We start from the raw sequence: 9,222 nt of genomic DNA on the forward strand, positions 1-9,222 counted from the left end.
GAGACGCAAACCCTAGGGCTACCCCATCTCTTGCCCAAGCTGAGCCCTTCCTCTGCTCAGCGCAGAGCAGAGGAGCTGATGGAGGCCTGATGGCAGCTGCAGCTCCTCACAGGGAGTGGAGGGGCAGCGCTGAGCTCTGCTCTGTGTGACAGCGACAGGGCCCGAGGGAATGGCATGGAGCTGTCAGCTGGGGTCAGGGAAAGGGGCTGCACCACAGGGTAGTGGGCATGGCCTCAAGCTGCTGGAGTTCAGTACTCTGTCTTTTAGAAACCCAAGTACAAACCAAAAATCAGCTGATGGCGAATCTTAAAGACTGAATTGTGATGAGATAGGCTTCCACTTCCTAGAGGCTGAAGAACTGGTTCACCTTCATTTCCAAAGGCAGTGAGATCACTGCAGACTATTAAAATTCATCTCTGAGTGCCTCGTGACTTGACAAAGCATTGTAAGAGTGTGTCGAGTCAACCAGTACAACAGCACCTGAAGCTTTGGCAGCTCTCACTGGGCTGCATCTCACCAGGTGGCTGCCCTTGGCATCATCACATAGCAGAAGCTATAGGTGGAGCACAGCCATCAGCAAGCCCTTGATAAGGGTCTGAAGGAGTTGGGCTTGTTCAGCCTGGAGAAGAGAAGGTTGTGGGGTGACCTCATTGCAGCCTTTCAATATCTGAAGGGAACTTACACCCGGGAGGGGAATAAACTCTACGAAAGGGCTGATAATAGCAGGACATGGTGAATTGGTTTTAAGTTGAAAGAGGGAAGATTTAGGTTGGATGTTAGGGGGAAGTTCTTCACTGGGAGAGAGGTTAGGCCCTGGAACAGGCTGCCCAGAGAGGTTGTGGATGCCCCGTCCTTGGAGGTGTTCAAGGCCAGTATGGATGGGGCCCTGGGCAACCTGATCTAGAGAATGTGTATGTTTGGTGGACCTGCCAGGCAGGGGGGTTGGAACTACATGATCCTTGAGGTCCCTTCCAACCCGGCTCATTCTGTGATTCTGTAAATAGGGGTGGGTTATGCTCACAGTTGCTAGGACCAGTGAAGCCAAGTGTGAGGTGAATTAGGGGCAGGAGGCATTATGAGGCTCTGCTGTTTCTCATTAGTATGCTGCATGACAGCATTTAAGATACAGTTTACAAGCACGATGAAGTCAGGGCTGCAAATTCTTTCCTCTGTAGTGATTATGCATGTTTTCCTTTTGGCAACTTTGAGAGAGCTTCTATTCAAGACTGAGTGAAACTGACGTTGCCTCAGTGACCTCAATTTTTAGGGTTGAATGTAAAAAAAATAAAAAATTAAAATGAAACATCTTATTTTGGAGTTGACCTTTCACTACTAATTGGATGAGGCTGTGATTCCTGATCACCATAACGAGATAACTTTCTCCTTGAGATTTATTTCAAATAGATAAAAGCACTTTAGTAATATCCCTCTGGCCTAGCAAAGAAAGCTCAAACTTCTGAAACAGTGCATTTTGGTATCTGTCATAAACAAGGTGTCCCTGAGTTTGTGGGGCTGCTCTGTTCCCAGGCCCATGCAAGTGGTCTCGCTGGCCTGCAGATGGCAGGTTTTCCATTTGAAGATAAAAGCAAAATCCCTACTTCTTCGAGGGAATCAGAGAACAGAATCCTGTGTGAAGATGTGTCTTAGTTTCAGCTGGGACAGAAGACAAGTGATGAGAAGAGTTAACTCTTTGCCCTCCCTAACACCTGTCCCATAATTATTATGGGATATAGGATAGGGTGAGGAAGGATAGGACAGGATAGGTCAAAAATGTTGAGTCTGGACCCTGCTGAATCACCACATGCTTTTAGGAAAACATGGTTTCCATATCTGTTTTTCATAATCCACATCTGTATTTTAATCTCATCTGGACTCCTTCACCAAATAGCTAGTAAAAATATGAAGTTGAAAAGTGTACTTCTAATACATGCAAAAAGGCATGTTTTTCCTTAGCTGCCCAAATGGAAACTCTACTTGCCATCTCATGTTCTGATGCATGCACTTCCCATTGCTGGCTTCCCTCTCATCCTTTCTACTTTCCTGCCTTTTCCCTTGTATTTCAGTCCTGCCCAAAGGCCACAAAACGAGGCTGGAACGTGAATAAGCAATTTCCAAGAAGCACAGAGAATGTGCTCCATGGGTCACATTTTCCATTTATTTTTCAATAAAGATTTCTGAGCCCTCCCAAGAACCACGTGTTCAGGGGTGTCTTTCCAATATGCGGCTACTCATTAATTCCTGGGAAAACCCCTAGCACAAATAAAACATTCAGTAACGCAGCAGTCTTTCCATTTTGAAGCTTCACTATTGAAAAAGGCAGGCATTCATAAAAGCATTTTCAATGTGCTATTTTGACCAGCTTCCCAAATAAGCACACATGCTGCGTTCTGGCTGCAAATCTCAAACTTGGTGAAAATTTGATGACCACGTGTATATAACATTTTGGAGGGGAGGCTTTTTCCATTCCTCCTGTTCTCCAGTGAACTACTGGAGTTGCAGTAGCGATCTCTCGGCTAATGGACCATAAACACATAGCAATCAGCTGCAAGGCACAGAAGAGGCTGGAGGTTTCCTACAGTACCAAGACAAGGTAAGAGCACAGCAAACATGAAGCAGTGAGGGAAAAAGAACAGCTTTTCAGGCTCTGCTCAGAAGGTCATGTTGTTTGCCAAGAGCATCCTCATCCCTCCTGCTGTGCACAGACTCTGCTTCATTTCTAGGAGTTCATAGATTGTCTTTGACCCCACAGCTGTCTGTGGGTCCTGTGGACAGAGAAGGGGAAAAGCTAAGGGAGCTAAGGGAAATCCTTTTGCATGCATAGCATATTTGGCTTGAGAAATAAAAAAGAAAGAAGAAGAAAAAGCATTTTTGCATGACCAAACCTACTTGCCTTACTGTAAGGCTCACTGTGCCATTACCACTGACCATATAAGGCTTTCTGGCTCAGCTGAAAATGAAGATACCGTGGGGTTTTTGGAGCACAGGAGCCCAGCATCTTAGAGCCCTGTCACAACGTGGATCAGTCTTCTTTTCTGTTTTATAGGATGGCAATCATTCACCTGCTGCCCAAGATGACTGCTCATAAAAATAAACCCAGTGTCTGCTGTCACTCCCACAGTGTGGTGAGAGGCCTGGGAGGAGGACAGCACCAACCACAGCAATCCCCTCGCTGCTTCAGGGCAAGGGGTTTTGGTACAGAATTTGCAATGGGATCAGAGCTGACCACAAACCAAGAGAGACCAAGGAACTCCGTCAAACACCAGCCTCCTGTGTTTCATAGGACCTGGCTCTCTCTGTCCATTTCCCATACTGGAAGTGATGAGAGGGTGTTTTACTGAGACTGACAACCAAACCCACAGTGATTTTAAGGCCTTTTTGACATTCCTGTGTATCTTCAGCAGCTTTCCAGCTGCAGACATTGATCAAAGCACTCCCTGCCCCACACTGCTTGCCATGGAGCCTGCGTGCTTAAACCTCCATGGGTGCTCAGATGCTGCTTTAACCAGTCTGTGTTATCACTTATGAACATCCTCACCCATCGGTTTGATGGAAATTAGAACTGTGAATTACTGAATGCCTACCTGGCAAACATGCTTTAGCTAAATCTTCAGAGCTGCTTAAGATGTCTATGTTGGCAGCCATTGGTGCTGCTGATGTGCACAACGGGTCCCCTAAAAATAGCTGTGTTCAACTCAGAGCTGCAAACCCCGGATGCGATGGCTCCCTGTGGTGTTCTGACTCACCAGTTCTCATGCTTGTCACAGAGGGATTTTGCCTCTCAATGAATAGCTTCTAAACTATTCTTACTCCGCAAGCTCACTTTAACAGTATAGACCATTAACTCACTTTCTTGAAGTACATTTAGGGAGGGGGACCCAGATGCCTTTGGTCTTTTAGTTTAATTAAAGGTAAATGCTAAAAAAGGAATGGCAAGACATGCATCCTGTGTGTCCTTGTAATCAACCTTTCAGCATCTGCAGTTTTGCTCTTTGCAATCATCTGCTGCATATTTCCCAAATGTTATTTGATGTTTCTCCAGTGGCTTTCAAAAGTGCTCAGCAAGAAATGCCAGATGATGTACTCTGATGCAGAGCATGCAAAGGTAACTTAGCATGTTGGTGAAGCGCAAGTCAACAAAGCCAATTATAGACAAGGAAACATGCTTACAAAAGATACCAAAGGGCACTCAGAAGGAAAAACAGACCATCAGAAAGCTAAAAACAGCTATTGGTGCTTATGTAAGTGTTACCTAATAGTTATTTCTTCCCAGAAAACAGTATACCAGGTCTGTCTCTTGTTGTGGTGCAAGTGTCCTCTTGGCAAGGGCTTCCTACAGCAACTGTGAGATTCTGAAGTGTTGTTTATTATCACCACATAAGCTTGACTGCAAGGATCTATGGCAGATTTGTACAGTGGGAATATGCTCGGTACTGCCAGAGACAGCCTGTCGCTGCTGTGGGAAATACAACACCTTGCTCAACTGGTATTTGTTTCACAATAGAAAACACAGTGTGAATACTAACCACCTCTTGCAGTAACCACACATCGAAAAGGCAGCCATCGCAACCAGAAGAGCTACCCTTGTTTTTCCATCCAGAGGAGGTCCCAGTCACCCCGCTGAATACTGATGGTGCGCTCTGAAAGGCTGAATCCTCCCTAGCGCAGGACTCCCTGCAGCCTTCTTTGTGGAAACTCTCCCTTTCTTTTGCTTTTCTGATTCACTCAGTCAGACTTGGGAAATTCTCAGGTTGTCATCCGTCTTCCTGGGATCTGATCACTCGATTCTCAGCTTGAATAAAGGTGCAAGACACCTGTGCAGCACACAGGGATAAACCCCTCCAGTGCTCTGCAGAACAATACCCAATGCACCAGCACCTTCTCTATTTGACAGCAAATTGATCTAGTTTCTCTATATGCAACTCCTTTGTCTTTGCTTTCCTTGTCTCCTGAAATACAAAGTGAAATTGTGGCTGTACCTTCACATTCAAAATCTGTTTTGCTTTAGCATATAGCCTGAGGGGCTCCATTGCAGCAGCAATGATGGCTTGGCTTTGGAGCTGCACACTGGAGCTGAAGACAAAAATCGCCTTCAGAACTTAGATGAAGGCCTTAAGAGTTTTCCACACTGTAGGAGAACCATTTCCTCTCCCTAAATAACTTGCTCACTGGCTGGAACAGAGAACTAAAAGTGACTGAGAGAGGCATGATGAATACTCTGCTCCAGCCTCCTGGTACCCACGGCTTCAGTGAGACTGAATCTGATCTTTCTTTGCTGAAAGTTGCTTCATTAACACACATATAGTTGGAGGAGTGACTGAGGTTACTGGGGCTGTTTAGTCCGGGGAAGTGGAGGCTGTGGGGAGACCTTATTGCTCTCTTCAGATACCTCAAGGATGACAGCAATGAGAGCAGGGTTGGTAGAGACTGGTGACAGGTGGCAGGACGAGGAGAAATGGCCTCAAGCTGTGCCACATTAAGTCTAGGTTGGATGTCAGGAAAAACTTCTTTACCGAAAGGGTTTTTAAGCACTGGAATAGGCCTCCCAGGGAGGTGGTTGAGTCACCATCTCTGTGATGTTTAAAATCCCTTTGGATGTGGGGCTCAGGGACATAATTTAGTGGAGGGTTGTTAGGGTAGTATGGGTAGGTTGTGGTTGGACTCGATGATCTTTAAGGCCTTTTCCAACCTGAGAGATTCTACAATTCTATAAAGAATGACTAAATACCCAGATGTCTATGTTTTTCAGCAAATTTTGTACAGGAAAGCTAATTAACCTAATGCACATTTGGTAACAGTACGTGTATTGTGCAAACCATGGAAATACCAAAACGTTGCGGATAGTTTTCAGTGCTGTATATCCCTTCTCAGTTTGGTGACATTGTGAAAAGGAAAGAACAATATCAGAAAAACCTGAAATGTCCAAATGAAATTTAGGTCACTAAATTTTTTGAAGTTGTGGCCTGGCCTAAGTTGGGTTCATTGAATAAGGAGCCATCACAAACTTCTCATTCCCTTCACTTAATTCCACTCCAGATGATCACTGAGTTACTGACTACTTTCTTCTCCCTGTCCTAGGAATACTTCCTAACATTCAAGTACGGTTTCCATATCACCTTTGACTTACGCTTTTGCAGTGTTTTTCACACCGAGGATATTGCCACATCATTTCTCTTTCCCGCTGTTCTCAGCGCTGTCACTTACAGCCTTGAGCCTTCTTGGCTGACGCAGCTGGCGGATGGCAGCTGAGTGCAAAAGCCCTTCCACAGAGATTTCCATGGGCAATGTTGATTCTCCAGGCGGCTGTGGTGGTATGCAGCCAGCGTTAGAGCTCCTTTTTATAGCTGCTCATATCAGCATGCTTTGGCTCCCGGGGCCACAGTCACACTGAGAGTAATCAAAAGGCTGGCCGCCCGAGACGGCACATGGGACTATAGCTCGTCCTACCAGCTAGTAACCTGCATCGGTGTGAAGCTGTGAAGCCTTCAGGGAAGAGAAGTTGTTATTTTTTTAGCTACGTTTCCGTCCTTGCTATACAGTCTGTTCCAAAGTTCAGCAATTGCTGTTGGAACAGTTCACATGAGCAGGTTTAATCAGGCCCACAGACTAGTTATGTAAGCATGACACAATTTTCTGGGACAGATATATGGAGCAAGTTCAGCATTTCATTACCCGTCCAGAGCTTCCATCCATCCGTGGGCTGGAGGCTGATAAAACTGGGTAGGCAGGTGGTTAGACATGAACCAAAGGTGCCAGGATGAATCGGCACTTCTTAACCCGGCCAGCTGGATGAGTCGTCTTATTCTGGATCACGTTGTGCTTAGGCTGCGTACACCTCCAGTGATTAAGATGTGTGTATATATATAATCTCCATTTCTTACTGGTTATTTCTATGCTGACAAATCTGCTTAATTTAAACATTTTTCACCAAGTAAGGAATAGCAAGTTTTTGAGGAAGGAACATATTTAAGTTGTGGATGTCCCTTCACTGGAAGTGTTCAGTATTAGACTGGACAGAGCCTTGACCTAATGAAAGATGTCACTGCCCAAGGCAAGTGGGTTGGAATAGATGATCTTTAAGGTCCCTTCCAACCCAAACTATTATATGACTCTAGGGTTCCATGAAGCCAAATCAGTGCAGAGCAGAGCTCCAACAAGGCAGGGTACACTTCCAATGGAACAGTTCACTAAACATACACACAGAGATAACAAATCACATATGATGTGGGAGTTTCACCACTTCCTTAGGATTCTAGAACATCCAGTTACCCACAAGACCTATCTTTTTGTGTGCGTATGTATATTTGCTCATGGCAAAGAGGCATTCACATTTTCTGGAGACTTTGCCTAGAGTTATTGCAGATTGCATTACTCTAATATGTTCTACTAGCTTTGGTACTACAGAATCCTGCATTAATAGCCACAGACTTGTACCATTAGTGTATTCACTAAGCACTGGTAATTGAAAATTTTATTTCAGAAACATGTTTTTATTCCAAGCTTCTGTTTTCAAATACTTAAGTACTGTAAAAGATAACATAGATCTCATTCTCTGAGATCTATGTTATCCTTCATAGCCAAGGGGTAATTTTATCCCGCAAAGTTTCCCTGCTGTGCTGCATGTGATATCTCATGGTGAACTGCTGATCTCCCCTCTACACTCTTCCCGAGGGACAAGATCCTCCCCAGGCCAGGTTACCCACTTACCCATCCCTTCAGCCTGACAACTGTGGAGACAATCCAAAATGACTCCTTCCAAATGCATTCTCCACATGTACCCCATGTGAACACACATGATAACATATGCTACAGGCTGAATCCCTTACATACGGTCCATCTCACAGGTCTAAAGCTACCTGAGATTATTCCTGATAAGGCTGGGCATTTTGCTGCTATTTTTATTTAATAACTGCCCTACAAATGAAACTGTGGAAGTGGTCCTAGCTAAAGTACCAGGCAAGTGCAATACAGGCAAGTGAAGCTTGGAATGCCACAGCCCATGAAACGCTATTGGCGGTGCTTGTCTGCCCTGCAGGGAGCAGACCCACATGCCTAGCCTTACAGGGAAGTCACTATTTTAAGGACTTTAAAACAGTGTGATATGATCTGCCCAGAAGAGAGCAGCACTGACACCCTACAAATGATAACCAAGGTATTCTCTTGCCAGACAGCAGACTGCTTTCATGTTATTCTATTTGGTACAGATGGGAAATTATTGCTATGACTTACCACTGAAATGTAGTAATTATTTCTGCTAATTAACATTCTACATTGCTACTCTAGCAGGACCTACGTGAAGTTTAATGGGTACTTCTGTGCAAAACCAGCATACATTTGAGCACACCACATAGCCTGCATCAAAGCAAAAGGAAAAGTATATAACATTTAAAGTTTGCTGATGGTAAAATGCCCCATGGTATACGCAGGGCTATCCTTGATGTGCTGCAGGTGTTCCTTTAATTAATCAAAGTTACAACCTCTTGTTTGTTGGGGAATTTTGGAAGGAACCACTTCAGAATGAAGACTTACAGCAGTGCCCAGCTTGGTCAGACAAAACATAACTGAGCTGCCAACTGAGCCCATGGTTTTAGGTTTTGGGGAGAAAGTAGCAGGTCTCCATGTCCTTGGTGGGACAGCATTACTCCCTCTAAGCCCAGCTCCTCTGTGAACCAGTGATGGTAGAGCTGACTGCTGAGCAAGGCAAAACTGGCAGGATGTCAATGTGAGAGCTTGGCAAAGGTGCCAGTGGCTCTACCTTCGCCACTCTGCAACTGGGCCCTGGGCCTACCAGCCTTCCAGCACCCTGGCAATGCCACACAGCCATTTAGAGGGATCATTCCCCTGCCAGAATGGTCACAGCCCCACTTCAGCCCAGAATTTTCCCAGACTTCACGACAAACATTAGGTTTTGCTGAACAATCAAGAACTTTCCCACCGCTCTGATGGCAGACGAAAGAAGTACAAAGCCGTATGTTTTTCCCTGTTGCTGGAGCTGAGCTGCATCCACACTGCTGTGTGGGTGAGTGCCTTTGATCCCACACAGCTTTCTTGAGGAGCGCTCTGGGAAGGAACAACTGTTGATCTCCCTCCTGAAATCCCATCTGTTGTCTTCAGCAACTATGATTTGCTGTCTGAACTAGATAATGTTTCCTTGGCAGTGGCTGTAATTTTCCAAACGCTTGCTTGGTGCAAAGTCAGAACTTGATTAAATAAGGACAAGCAGGA

The sequence above is a fragment of the Coturnix japonica genome, chromosome 1 (genome assembly GCF_054131305.1).
Source record: "Coturnix japonica strain WE chromosome 1, WE-NBRP24, whole genome shotgun sequence".
NCBI classification, from domain to species: domain Eukaryota; kingdom Metazoa; phylum Chordata; class Aves; order Galliformes; family Phasianidae; genus Coturnix; species Coturnix japonica.